Source organism: Antedon bifida, chromosome 5, assembly GCF_963402885.1.
Source record: "Antedon bifida chromosome 5, ecAntBifi1.1, whole genome shotgun sequence".
Lineage (NCBI taxonomy): Eukaryota > Metazoa > Echinodermata > Crinoidea > Comatulida > Antedonidae > Antedon > Antedon bifida.
The window spans coordinates 17,672,351-17,687,509 of NC_136230.1; the positions used below are offsets into that span (position 1 = coordinate 17,672,351).

The 15,159-nt window shown below is 34.1% G+C and overlaps 8 non-coding genes across 8 annotated transcripts; all 8 read left to right on the forward strand.

Moving 5' to 3' along the window:
* The first annotated feature begins 1,291 nt into the window (after nt 1-1,291).
* LOC144843888 (U1 spliceosomal RNA) lies at nt 1,292-1,458 on the forward strand. Its single transcript, XR_013612325.1, has one exon. It is a non-coding gene; the product is annotated as a U1 spliceosomal RNA (small nuclear RNA).
* Nucleotides 1,459-3,104: 1,646 nt separating this feature from the next.
* On the forward strand, nt 3,105-3,271 carry LOC144843889 (U1 spliceosomal RNA). The gene has a single exon (XR_013612326.1). It is a non-coding gene; the product is annotated as a U1 spliceosomal RNA (small nuclear RNA).
* A 1,646-nt stretch (nt 3,272-4,917) lies between these two features.
* Nucleotides 4,918-5,084, forward strand: LOC144843890 (U1 spliceosomal RNA). Its single transcript, XR_013612327.1, has one exon. It is a non-coding gene; the product is annotated as a U1 spliceosomal RNA (small nuclear RNA).
* A 1,646-nt stretch (nt 5,085-6,730) lies between these two features.
* LOC144843891 (U1 spliceosomal RNA) lies at nt 6,731-6,897 on the forward strand. The gene has a single exon (XR_013612328.1). It is a non-coding gene; the product is annotated as a U1 spliceosomal RNA (small nuclear RNA).
* A 1,663-nt stretch (nt 6,898-8,560) lies between these two features.
* On the forward strand, nt 8,561-8,727 carry LOC144843941 (U1 spliceosomal RNA). Its single transcript, XR_013612374.1, has one exon. It is a non-coding gene; the product is annotated as a U1 spliceosomal RNA (small nuclear RNA).
* A 1,646-nt stretch (nt 8,728-10,373) lies between these two features.
* LOC144843892 (U1 spliceosomal RNA) lies at nt 10,374-10,540 on the forward strand. The gene has a single exon (XR_013612329.1). It is a non-coding gene; the product is annotated as a U1 spliceosomal RNA (small nuclear RNA).
* A 1,663-nt stretch (nt 10,541-12,203) lies between these two features.
* Nucleotides 12,204-12,370, forward strand: LOC144843893 (U1 spliceosomal RNA). Its single transcript, XR_013612330.1, has one exon. It is a non-coding gene; the product is annotated as a U1 spliceosomal RNA (small nuclear RNA).
* Nucleotides 12,371-14,034: 1,664 nt separating this feature from the next.
* Nucleotides 14,035-14,201, forward strand: LOC144843894 (U1 spliceosomal RNA). Its single transcript, XR_013612331.1, has one exon. It is a non-coding gene; the product is annotated as a U1 spliceosomal RNA (small nuclear RNA).
* Nucleotides 14,202-15,159: the final 958 nt, after the last annotated feature.

Consider the following 15,159-nt stretch of genomic DNA (forward strand, 5'->3'; position numbering starts at 1 on the left):
TTATCTGTTAAGAAACTTTGTTGGTTTGTAACTATATTTATTTTTCCTTTACAACTGTTGGTATAGAATATTAACATGCATTGAACGCTTCATGATTATTTCGAAGAATAATATCAATTATAGGCTCAAACTCTAGATTAAACAACATAAAGTAGTCTATTATAGAACTTATACTTATTTAAATACTTTTATTATTATATTTCATTTACAATATGTATTAAATGCTATTTAATTATAGATATTTTATTTATTTACATGTCATATTGTTCTTGTCGAAGAAGTTTGGCGATAGAAAACCTTTGACATTTTACACTCAATGATGAAGACGTAGTATGTACACCGTTTAATTGTTCTGTTTCAGTTTGTAAGCAATGTTGTTTTTCGCCATTTCTATCGCTGCAATTCAAGTGGTTTATGGATTGGAGATCTAGCTCCATCGGTGCATTGCGTGATATCGTATACAGGTATGCCACCCACTCGTTGTAAGTGTTGGATGTTACGTGGTACTTCGTTCCATTCACTATAATGATATATGGCAGATAGTATTGCCAACCGTCTGTCAATCGATACCTATAACAAGAAAACAAACTTATTTATTAATAATGATGATCATGTAAATAAATAATAAGGATGATAATCAATGGTATTTCTGTTAAAATTACAAATGTAGGGAGCATTATTAAGTAAAATGACAAAGTACTGTAACCGAATAAGTACTGTAAGTAAGTTGCAGGCAGTGAGTTTTATTTAAGAAAAGGTTATTACAAATAATGCGTTACCTGTAAAGGCCAACATAGTTATTGCAATGAATAAGTTGGTTTAATAATGTAAATCACATACCTGTGTCTGTCAACCTTTTCGATATACGGAGATTCACTGAAGATCTGACGAACGCATTCTCTGACATTCCTCATGTTATACTTCTCCGGACAAATTGTATCAATAATATGCAGCACGTTTAGAGAACCGCTGGTAGTATCTGGACAACGGAGAAGAGCCGCCACAATAAACAATTTTAAAACAATAGAAACGGTAAAGCAAAGAAAGCGGATGACACTTTAATGATTTGTCGGTATGAAATTAAAACTTCCAATACTATTACAAACAACTAGCATTTAAATTTAGTTGATATGAAAATATGTTTGAGAATAGACTACAGTTACTGTAAGTTACAGAAGATTATATTACCATTTACATTATGACACTGTAACTGAATATAAATACCAGAATGACACTTGTACAACAATACCAAGCCAATATCTCAGCTAAGAACGTGGTATGGCGTTTAAGCATACTTACCTGGCACAGGAGCGACTTTGATCAGGAAGGAATGTCCTCCCAAGATGAGGCCTCGGCATTGCACACACGGCTGCGGTTGACCCTTGCGATTCCCCCAAACGTGGGGAACTCGGGTGTATAATTTATGGTAGCGGGGGACTGCGTTCGCGCTAACCCCCAATTCGACATTAATATTAGATAGCCTATGCAGTTCACGATAATCGTTAGGTTAATTAAGAACACTTGATATATAACTATTTATGGTTACATTATCTGTTAAGAAACTTTGTTGGTTTGTAACTATATTTATTTTTCCTTTACAACTGTTGGTATAGAATATTAACATGCATTGAACGCTTCATGATTATTTCGAAGAATAATATCAATTATAGGCTCAAACTCTAGATTAAACAACATAAAGTAGTCTATTATAGAACTTATACTTATTTAAATACTTTTATTATTATATTTCATTTACAATATGTATTAAATGCTATTTAATTATAGATATTTTATTTATTTACATGTCATATTGTTCTTGTCGAAGAAGTTTGGCGATAGAAAACCTTTGACATTTTACACTCAATGATGAAGACGTAGTATGTACACCGTTTAATTGTTCTGTTTCAGTTTGTAAGCAATGTTGTTTTTCGCCATTTCTATCGCTGCAATTCAAGTGGTTTATGGATTGGAGATCTAGCTCCATCGGTGCATTGCGTGATATCGTATACAGGTATGCCACCCACTCGTTGTAAGTGTTGGATGTTACGTGGTACTTCGTTCCATTCACTATAATGATATATGGCAGATAGTATTGCCAACCGTCTGTCAATCGATACCTATAACAAGAAAACAAACTTATTTATTAATAATGATGATCATGTAAATAAATAATAAGGATGATAATCAATGGTATTTCTGTTAAAATTACAAATGTAGGGAGCATTATTAAGTAAAATGACAAAGTACTGTAACCGAATAAGTACTGTAAGTAAGTTGCAGGCAGTGAGTTTTATTTAAGAAAAGGTTATTACAAATAATGCGTTACCTGTAAAGGCCAACATAGTTATTGCAATGAATAAGTTGGTTTAATAATGTAAATCACATACCTGTGTCTGTCAACCTTTTCGATATACGGAGATTCACTGAAGATCTGACGAACGCATTCTCTGACATTCCTCATGTTATACTTCTCCGGACAAATTGTATCAATAATATGCAGCACGTTTAGAGAACCGCTGGTAGTATCTGGACAACGGAGAAGAGCCGCCACAACAAGTTCTTGAAATGATAGAGGCATCATCAATGTATCGGTGAGATCGGAGAACATCATGCAAGACATATTTAGGTTACTCGTAGTTCGGATAATAGTCGAATGGTAGCTTTTCAGATAATTCAGTTGACTTTAATAGTTGAATGCCGTAGAAATCAAAGGCACACCATTTTAAAAATGTCTTTGTTGGTTAGATATTAATGAAAGAACAAGAAAAACACAATAGAAACAATGGCTGCGTTGAGTAACGCGGGCGCAATCGCAACAATAAACAATTTTAAAACAATAGAAACGGTAAAGCAAAGAAAGCGGATGACACTTTAATGATTTGTCGGTATGAAATTAAAACTTCCAATACTATTACAAACAACTAGCATTTAAATTTAGTTGATATGAAAATATGTTTGAGAATAGACTACAGTTACTGTAAGTTACAGAAGATTATATTACCATTTACATTATGACACTGTAACTGAATATAAATACCAGAATGACACTTGTACAACAATACCAAGCCAATATCTCAGCTAAGAACGTGGTATGGCGTTTAAGCATACTTACCTGGCACAGGAGCGACTTTGATCAGGAAGGAATGTCCTCCCAAGATGAGGCCTCGGCATTGCACACACGGCTGCGGTTGACCCTTGCGATTCCCCCAAACGTGGGGAACTCGGGTGTATAATTTATGGTAGCGGGGGACTGCGTTCGCGCTAACCCCCAATTCGACATTAATATTAGATAGCCTATGCAGTTCACGATAATCGTTAGGTTAATTAAGAACACTTGATATATAACTATTTATGGTTACATTATCTGTTAAGAAACTTTGTTGGTTTGTAACTATATTTATTTTTCCTTTACAACTGTTGGTATAGAATATTAACATGCATTGAACGCTTCATGATTATTTCGAAGAATAATATCAATTATAGGCTCAAACTCTAGATTAAACAACATAAAGTAGTCTATTATAGAACTTATACTTATTTAAATACTTTTATTATTATATTTCATTTACAATATGTATTAAATGGTATTTAATTATAGATATTTTATTTATTTACATGTCATATTGTTCTTGTCGAAGAAGTTTGGCGATAGAAAACCTTTGACATTTTACACTCAATGATGAAGACGTAGTATGTACACCGTTTAATTGTTCTGTTTCAGTTTGTAAGCAATGTTGTTTTTCGCCATTTCTATCGCTGCAATTCAAGTGGTTTATGGATTGGAGATCTAGCTCCATCGGTGCATTGCGTGATATCGTATACAGGTATGCCACCCACTCGTTGTAAGTGTTGGATGTTACGTGGTACTTCGTTCCATTCACTATAATGATATATGGCAGATAGTATTGCCAACCGTCTGTCAATCGATACCTATAACAAGAAAACAAACTTATTTATTAATAATGATGATCATGTAAATAAATAATAAGGATGATAATCAATGGTATTTCTGTTAAAATTACAAATGTAGGGAGCATTATTAAGTAAAATGACAAAGTACTGTAACCGAATAAGTACTGTAAGTAAGTTGCAGGCAGTGAGTTTTATTTAAGAAAAGGTTATTACAAATAATGCGTTACCTGTAAAGGCCAACATAGTTATTGCAATGAATAAGTTGGTTTAATAATGTAAATCACATACCTGTGTCTGTCAACCTTTTCGATATACGGAGATTCACTGAAGATCTGACGAACGCATTCTCTGACATTCCTCATGTTATACTTCTCCGGACAAATTGTATCAATAATATGCAGCACGTTTAGAGAACCGCTGGTAGTATCTGGACAACGGAGAAGAGCCGCCACAACAAGTTCTTGAAATGATAGAGGCATCATCAATGTATCGGTGAGATCGGAGAACATCATGCAAGACATATTTAGGTTACTCGTAGTTCGGATAATAGTCGAATGGTAGCTTTTCAGATAATTCAGTTGACTTTAATAGTTGAATGCCGTAGAAATCAAAGGCACACCATTTTAAAAATGTCTTTGTTGGTTAGATATTAATGAAAGAACAAGAAAAACACAATAGAAACAATGGCTGCGTTGAGTAACGCGGGCGCAATCGCAACAATAAACAATTTTAAAACAATAGAAACGGTAAAGCAAAGAAAGCGGATGACACTTTAATGATTTGTCGGTATGAAATTAAAACTTCCAATACTATTACAAACAACTAGCATTTAAATTTAGTTGATATGAAAATATGTTTGAGAATAGACTACAGTTACTGTAAGTTACAGAAGATTATATTACCATTTACATTATGACACTGTAACTGAATATAAATACCAGAATGACACTTGTACAACAATACCAAGCCAATATCTCAGCTAAGAACGTGGTATGGCGTTTAAGCATACTTACCTGGCACAGGAGCGACTTTGATCAGGAAGGAATGTCCTCCCAAGATGAGGCCTCGGCATTGCACACACGGCTGCGGTTGACCCTTGCGATTCCCCCAAACGTGGGGAACTCGGGTGTATAATTTATGGTAGCGGGGGACTGCGTTCGCGCTAACCCCCAATTCGACATTAATATTAGATAGCCTATGCAGTTCACGATAATCGTTAGGTTAATTAAGAACACTTGATATATAACTATTTATGGTTACATTATCTGTTAAGAAACTTTGTTGGTTTGTAACTATATTTATTTTTCCTTTACAACTGTTGGTATAGAATATTAACATGCATTGAACGCTTCATGATTATTTCGAAGAATAATATCAATTATAGGCTCAAACTCTAGATTAAACAACATAAAGTAGTCTATTATAGAACTTATACTTATTTAAATACTTTTATTATTATATTTCATTTACAATATGTATTAAATGCTATTTAATTATAGATATTTTATTTATTTACATGTCATATTGTTCTTGTCGAAGAAGTTTGGCGATAGAAAACCTTTGACATTTTACACTCAATGATGAAGACGTAGTATGTACACCGTTTAATTGTTCTGTTTCAGTTTGTAAGCAATGTTGTTTTTCGCCATTTCTATCGCTGCAATTCAAGTGGTTTATGGATTGGAGATCTAGCTCCATCGGTGCATTGCGTGATATCGTATACAGGTATGCCACCCACTCGTTGTAAGTGTTGGATGTTACGTGGTACTTCGTTCCATTCACTATAATGATATATGGCAGATAGTATTGCCAACCGTCTGTCAATCGATACCTATAACAAGAAAACAAACTTATTTATTAATAATGATGATCATGTAAATAAATAATAAGGATGATAATCAATGGTATTTCTGTTAAAATTACAAATGTAGGGAGCATTATTAAGTAAAATGACAAAGTACTGTAACCGAATAAGTACTGTAAGTAAGTTGCAGGCAGTGAGTTTTATTTAAGAAAAGGTTATTACAAATAATGCGTTACCTGTAAAGGCCAACATAGTTATTGCAATGAATAAGTTGGTTTAATAATGTAAATCACATACCTGTGTCTGTCAACCTTTTCGATATACGGAGATTCACTGAAGATCTGACGAACGCATTCTCTGACATTCCTCATGTTATACTTCTCCGGACAAATTGTATCAATAATATGCAGCACGTTTAGAGAACCGCTGGTAGTATCTGGACAACGGAGAAGAGCCGCCACAACAAGTTCTTGAAATGATAGAGGCATCATCAATGTATCGGTGAGATCGGAGAACATCATGCAAGACATATTTAGGTTACTCGTAGTTCGGATAATAGTCGAATGGTAGCTTTTCAGATAATTCAGTTGACTTTAATAGTTGAATGCCGTAAAAATCAAAGGCACACCATTTTAAAAATGTCTTTGTTGGTTAGATATTAATGAAAGAACAAGAAAAACACAATAGAAACAATGGCTGCGTTGAGTAACGCGGGCGCAATCGCAACAATAAACAATTTTAAAACAATAGAAACGGTAAAGCAAAGAAAGCGGATGACACTTTAATGATTTGTCGGTATGAAATTAAAACTTCCAATACTATTACAAACAACTAGCATTTAAATTTAGTTGATATGAAAATATGTTTGAGAATAGACTACAGTTACTGTAAGTTACAGAAGATTATATTACCATTTACATTATGACACTGTAACTGAATATAAATACCAGAATGACACTTGTACAACAATACCAAGCCAATATCTCAGCTAAGAACGTGGTATGGCGTTTAAGCATACTTACCTGGCACAGGAGCGACTTTGATCAGGAAGGAATGTCCTCCCAAGATGAGGCCTCGGCATTGCACACACGGCTGCGGTTGACCCTTGCGATTCCCCCAAACGTGGGGAACTCGGGTGTATAATTTATGGTAGCGGGGGACTGCGTTCGCGCTAACCCCCAATTCGACATTAATATTAGATAGCCTATGCAGTTCACGATAATCGTTAGGTTAATTAAGAACACTTGATATATAACTATTTATGGTTACATTATCTGTTAAGAAACTTTGTTGGTTTGTAACTATATTTATTTTTCCTTTACAACTGTTGGTATAGAATATTAACATGCATTGAACGCTTCATGATTATTTCGAAGAATAATATCAATTATAGGCTCAAACTCTAGATTAAACAACATAAAGTAGTCTATTATAGAACTTATACTTATTTAAATACTTTTATTACTTTCTGTTAAACGATAATTATATTTCATTTACAATATGTATTAAATGCTATTTAATTATAGATATTTTATTTATTTACATGTCATATTGTTCTTGTCGAAGAAGTTTGGCGATAGAAAACCTTTGACATTTTACACTCAATGATGAAGACGTAGTATGTACACCGTTTAATTGTTCTGTTTCAGTTTGTAAGCAATGTTGTTTTTCGCCATTTCTATCGCTGCAATTCAAGTGGTTTATGGATTGGAGATCTAGCTCCATCGGTGCATTGCGTGATATCGTATACAGGTATGCCACCCACTCGTTGTAAGTGTTGGATGTTACGTGGTACTTCGTTCCATTCACTATAATGATATATGGCAGATAGTATTGCCAACCGTCTGTCAATCGATACCTATAACAAGAAAACAAACTTATTTATTAATAATGATGATCATGTAAATAAATAATAAGGATGATAATCAATGGTATTTCTGTTAAAATTACAAATGTAGGGAGCATTATTAAGTAAAATGACAAAGTACTGTAACCGAATAAGTACTGTAAGTAAGTTGCAGGCAGTGAGTTTTATTTAAGAAAAGGTTATTACAAATAATGCGTTACCTGTAAAGGCCAACATAGTTATTGCAATGAATAAGTTGGTTAATAATGTAAATCACATACCTGTGTCTGTCAACCTTTTCGATATACGGTGATTCACTGAAGATCTGACGAACGCATTCTCTGACATTCCTCATGTTATACTTCTCCGGACAAATTGTATCAATAATATGCAGCACGTTTAGAGAACCGCTGGTAGTATCTGGACAACGGAGAAGAGCCGCCACAACAAGTTCTTGAAATGATAGAGGCATCATCAATGTATCGGTGAGATCGGAGAACATCATGCAAGACATATTTAGGTTACTCGTAGTTCGGATAATAGTCGAATGGTAGCTTTTCAGATAATTCAGTTGACTTTAATAGTTGAATGCCGTAGAAATCAAAGGCACACCATTTTAAAAATGTCTTTGTTGGTTAGATATTAATGAAAGAACAAGAAAAACACAATAGAAACAATGGCTGCGTTGAGTAACGCGGGCGCAATCGCAACAATAAACAATTTTAAAACAATAGAAACGGTAAAGCAAAGAAAGCGGATGACACTTTAATGATTTGTCGGTATGAAATTAAAACTTCCAATACTATTACAAACAACTAGCATTTAAATTTAGTTGATATGAAAATATGTTTGAGAATAGACTACAGTTACTGTAAGTTACAGAAGATTATATTACCATTTACATTATGACACTGTAACTGAATATAAATACCAGAATGACACTTGTACAACAATACCAAGCCAATATCTCAGCTAAGAACGTGGTATGGCGTTTAAGCATACTTACCTGGCACAGGAGCGACTTTGATCAGGAAGGAATGTCCTTCCAAGATGAGGCCTCGGCATTGCACACACGGCTGCGGTTGACCCTTGCGATTCCCCCAAACGTGGGGAACTCGGGTGTATAATTTATGGTAGCGGGGGACTGCGTTCGCGCTAACCCCCAATTCGACATTAATATTAGATAGCCTATGCAGTTCACGATAATCGTTAGGTTAATTAAGAACACTTGATATATAACTATTTATGGTTACATTATCTGTTAAGAAACTTTGTTGGTTTGTAACTATATTTATTTTTCCTTTACAACTGTTGGTATAGAATATTAACATGCATTGAACGCTTCATGATTATTTCGAAGAATAATATCAATTATAGGCTCAAACTCTAGATTAAACAACATAAAGTAGTCTATTATAGAACTTATACTTATTTAAATACTTTTATTATTATATTTCATTTACAATATGTATTAAATGCTATTTAATTATAGATATTTTATTTATTTACATGTCATATTGTTCTTGTCGAAGAAGTTTGGCGATAGAAAACCTTTGACATTTTACACTCAATGATGAAGACGTAGTATGTACACCGTTTAATTGTTCTGTTTCAGTTTGTAAGCAATGTTGTTTTTCGCCATTTCTATCGCTGCAATTCAAGTGGTTTATGGATTGGAGATCTAGCTCCATCGGTGCATTGCGTGATATCGTATACAGGTATGCCACCCACTCGTTGTAAGTGTTGGATGTTACGTGGTACTTCGTTCCATTCACTATAATGATATATGGCAGATAGTATTGCCAACCGTCTGTCAATCGATACCTATAACAAGAAAACAAACTTATTTATTAATAATGATGATCATGTAAATAAATAATAAGGATGATAATCAATGGTATTTCTGTTAAAATTACAAATGTAGGGAGCATTATTAAGTAAAATGACAAAGTACTGTAACCGAATAAGTACTGTAAGTAAGTTGCAGGCAGTGAGTTTTATTTAAGAAAAGGTTATTACAAATAATGCGTTACCTGTAAAGGCCAACATAGTTATTGCAATGAATAAGTTGGTTTAATAATGTAAATCACATACCTGTGTCTGTCAACCTTTTCGATATACGGAGATTCACTGAAGATCTGACGAACGCATTCTCTGACATTCCTCATGTTATACTTCTCCGGACAAATTGTATCAATAATATGCAGCACGTTTAGAGAACCGCTGGTAGTATCTGGACAACGGAGAAGAGCCGCCACAACAAGTTCTTGAAATGATAGAGGCATCATCAATGTATCGGTGAGATCGGAGAACATCATGCAAGACATATTTAGGTTACTCGTAGTTCGGATAATAGTCGAATGGTAGCTTTTCAGATAATTCAGTTGACTTTAATAGTTGAATGCCGTAAAAATCAAAGGCACACCATTTTAAAAATGTCTTTGTTGGTTAGATATTAATGAAAGAACAAGAAAAACACAATAGAAACAATGGCTGCGTTGAGTAACGCGGGCGCAATCGCAACAATAAACAATTTTAAAACAATAGAAACGGTAAAGCAAAGAAAGCGGATGACACTTTAATGATTTGTCGGTATGAAATTAAAACTTCCAATACTATTACAAACAACTAGCATTTAAATTTAGTTGATATGAAAATATGTTTGAGAATAGACTACAGTTACTGTAAGTTACAGAAGATTATATTACCATTTACATTATGACACTGTAACTGAATATAAATACCAGAATGACACTTGTACAACAATACCAAGCCAATATCTCAGCTAAGAACGTGGTATGGCGTTTAAGCATACTTACCTGGCACAGGAGCGACTTTGATCAGGAAGGAATGTCCTCCCAAGATGAGGCCTCGGCATTGCACACACGGCTGCGGTTGACCCTTGCGATTCCCCCAAACGTGGGGAACTCGGGTGTATAATTTATGGTAGCGGGGGACTGCGTTCGCGCTAACCCCCAATTCGACATTAATATTAGATAGCCTATGCAGTTCACGATAATCGTTAGGTTAATTAAGAACACTTGATATATAACTATTTATGGTTACATTATCTGTTAAGAAACTTTGTTGGTTTGTAACTATATTTATTTTTCCTTTACAACTGTTGGTATAGAATATTAACATGCATTGAACGCTTCATGATTATTTCGAAGAATAATATCAATTATAGGCTCAAACTCTAGATTAAACAACATAAAGTAGTCTATTATAGAACTTATACTTATTTAAATACTTTTATTACTTTCTGTTAAACGATAATTATATTTCATTTACAATATGTATTAAATGCTATTTAATTATAGATATTTTATTTATTTACATGTCATATTGTTCTTGTCGAAGAAGTTTGGCGATAGAAAACCTTTGACATTTTACACTCAATGATGAAGACGTAGTATGTACACCGTTTAATTGTTCTGTTTCAGTTTGTAAGCAATGTTGTTTTTCGCCATTTCTATCGCTGCAATTCAAGTGGTTTATGGATTGGAGATCTAGCTCCATCGGTGCATTGCGTGATATCGTATACAGGTATGCCACCCACTCGTTGTAAGTGTTGGATGTTACGTGGTACTTCGTTCCATTCACTATAATGATATATGGCAGATAGTATTGCCAACCGTCTGTCAATCGATACCTATAACAAGAAAACAAACTTATTTATTAATAATGATGATCATGTAAATAAATAATAAGGATGATAATCAATGGTATTTCTGTTAAAATTACAAATGTAGGGAGCATTATTAAGTAAAATGACAAAGTACTGTAACCGAATAAGTACTGTAAGTAAGTTGCAGGCAGTGAGTTTTATTTAAGAAAAGGTTATTACAAATAATGCGTTACCTGTAAAGGCCAACATAGTTATTGCAATGAATAAGTTGGTTAATAATGTAAATCACATACCTGTGTCTGTCAACCTTTTCGATATACGGTGATTCACTGAAGATCTGACGAACGCATTCTCTGACATTCCTCATGTTATACTTCTCCGGACAAATTGTATCAATAATATGCAGCACGTTTAGAGAACCGCTGGTAGTATCTGGACAACGGAGAAGAGCCGCCACAACAAGTTCTTGAAATGATAGAGGCATCATCAATGTATCGGTGAGATCGGAGAACATCATGCAAGACATATTTAGGTTACTCGTAGTTCGGATAATAGTCGAATGGTAGCTTTTCAGATAATTCAGTTGACTTTAATAGTTGAATGCCGTAAAAATCAAAGGCACACCATTTTAAAAATGTCTTTGTTGGTTAGATATTAATGAAAGAACAAGAAAAACACAATAGAAACAATGGCTGCGTTGAGTAACGCGGGCGCAATCGCAACAATAAACAATTTTAAAACAATAGAAACGGTAAAGCAAAGAAAGCGGATGACACTTTAATGATTTGTCGGTATGAAATTAAAACTTCCAATACTATTACAAACAACTAGCATTTAAATTTAGTTGATATGAAAATATGTTTGAGAATAGACTACAGTTACTGTAAGTTACAGAAGATTATATTACCATTTACATTATGACACTGTAACTGAATATAAATACCAGAATGACACTTGTACAACAATACCAAGCCAATATCTCAGCTAAGAACGTGGTATGGCGTTTAAGCATACTTACCTGGCACAGGAGCGACTTTGATCAGGAAGGAATGTCCTCCCAAGATGAGGCCTCGGCATTGCACACACGGCTGCGGTTGACCCTTGCGATTCCCCCAAACGTGGGGAACTCGGGTGTATAATTTATGGTAGCGGGGGACTGCGTTCGCGCTAACCCCCAATTCGACATTAATATTAGATAGCCTATGCAGTTCACGATAATCGTTAGGTTAATTAAGAACACTTGATATATAACTATTTATGGTTACATTATCTGTTAAGAAACTTTGTTGGTTTGTAACTATATTTATTTTTCCTTTACAACTGTTGGTATAGAATATTAACATGCATTGAACGCTTCATGATTATTTCGAAGAATAATATCAATTATAGGCTCAAACTCTAGATTAAACAACATAAAGTAGTCTATTATAGAACTTATACTTATTTAAATACTTTTATTACTTTCTGTTAAACGATAATTATATTTCATTTACAATATGTATTAAATGCTATTTAATTATAGATATTTTATTTATTTACATGTCATATTGTTCTTGTCGAAGAAGTTTGGCGATAGAAAACCTTTGACATTTTACACTCAATGATGAAGACGTAGTATGTACACCGTTTAATTGTTCTGTTTCAGTTTGTAAGCAATGTTGTTTTTCGCCATTTCTATCGCTGCAATTCAAGTGGTTTATGGATTGGAGATCTAGCTCCATCGGTGCATTGCGTGATATCGTATACAGGTATGCCACCCACTCGTTGTAAGTGTTGGATGTTACGTGGTACTTCGTTCCATTCACTATAATGATATATGGCAGATAGTATTGCCAACCGTCTGTCAATCGATACCTATAACAAGAAAACAAACTTATTTATTAATAATGATGATCATGTAAATAAATAATAAGGATGATAATCAATGGTATTTCTGTTAAAATTACAAATGTAGGGAGCATTATTAAGTAAAATGACAAAGTACTGTAACCGAATAAGTACTGTAAGTAAGTTGCAGGCAGTGAGTTTTATTTAAGAAAAGGTTATTACAAATAATGCGTTACCTGTAAAGGCCAACATAGTTATTGCAATGAATAAGTTGGTTTAATAATGTAAATCACATACCTGTGTCTGTCAACCTTTTCGATATACGGAGATTCACTGAAGATCTGACGAACGCATTCTCTGACATTCCTCATGTTATACTTCTCCGGACAAATTGTATCAATAATATGCAGCACGTTTAGAGAACCGCTGGTAGTATCTGGACAACGGAGAAGAGCCGCCACAACAAGTTCTTGAAATGATAGAGGCATCATCAATGTATCGGTGAGATCGGAGAACATCATGCAAGACATATTTAGGTTACTCGTAGTTCGGATAATAGTCGAATGGTAGCTTTTCAGATAATTCAGTTGACTTTAATAGTTGAATGCCGTAGAAATCAAAGGCACACCATTTTAAAAATGTCTTTGTTGGTTAGATATTAATGAAAGAACAAGAAAAACACAATAGAAACAATGGCTGCGTTGAGTAACGCGGGCGCAATCGCAACAATAAACAATTTTAAAACAATAGAAACGGTAAAGCAAAGAAAGCGGATGACACTTTAATGATTTGTCGGTATGAAATTAAAACTTCCAATACTATTACAAACAACTAGCATTTAAATTTAGTTGATATGAAAATATGTTTGAGAATAGACTACAGTTACTGTAAGTTACAGAAGATTATATTACCATTTACATTATGACACTGTAACTGAATATAAATACCAGAATGACACTTGTACAACAATACCAAGCCAATATCTCAGCTAAGAACGTGGTATGGCGTTTAAGCATACTTACCTGGCACAGGAGCGACTTTGATCAGGAAGGAATGTCCTCCCAAGATGAGGCCTCGGCATTGCACACACGGCTGCGGTTGACCCTTGCGATTCCCCCAAACGTGGGGAACTCGGGTGTATAATTTATGGTAGCGGGGGACTGCGTTCGCGCTAACCCCCAATTCGACATTAATATTAGATAGCCTATGCAGTTCACGATAATCGTTAGGTTAATTAAGAACACTTGATATATAACTATTTATGGTTACATTATCTGTTAAGAAACTTTGTTGGTTTGTAACTATATTTATTTTTCCTTTACAACTGTTGGTATAGAATATTAACATGCATTGAACGCTTCATGATTATTTCGAAGAATAATATCAATTATAGGCTCAAACTCTAGATTAAACAACATAAAGTAGTCTATTATAGAACTTATACTTATTTAAATACTTTTATTACTTTCTGTTAAACGATAATTATATTTCATTTACAATATGTATTAAATGCTATTTAATTATAGATATTTTATTTATTTACATGTCATATTGTTCTTGTCGAAGAAGTTTGGCGATAGAAAACCTTTGACATTTTACACTCAATGATGAAGACGTAGTATGTACACCGTTTAATTGTTCTGTTTCAGATTGTAAGCAATGTTGTTTTTCGCCATTTCTATCGCTGCAATTCAAGTGGTTTATGGATTGGAGATCTAGCTCCATCGGTGCATTGCGTGATATCGTATACAGGTATGCCACCCACTCGTTGTAAGTGTTGGATGTTACGTGGTACTTCGTTCCATTCACTATAATGATATATGGCAGATAGTATTGCCAACCGTCTGTCAATCGATACCTATAACAAGAAAACAAACTTATTTATTAATAATGATGATCATGTAAATAAATAATAAGGATGATAATCAATGGTATTTCTGTTAAAATTACAAATGTAGGGAGCATTATTAAGTAAAATGACAAAGTACTGTAACCGAATAAGTACTGTAAGTAAGTTGCAGGCAGTGAGTTTTATTTAAGAAAAGGTTATTACAAATAATGCGTTACCTGTAAAGGCCAACATAGTTATTGCAATGAATAAGTTGGTTTAATAATGTAAATCACATACCTGTGTCTGTC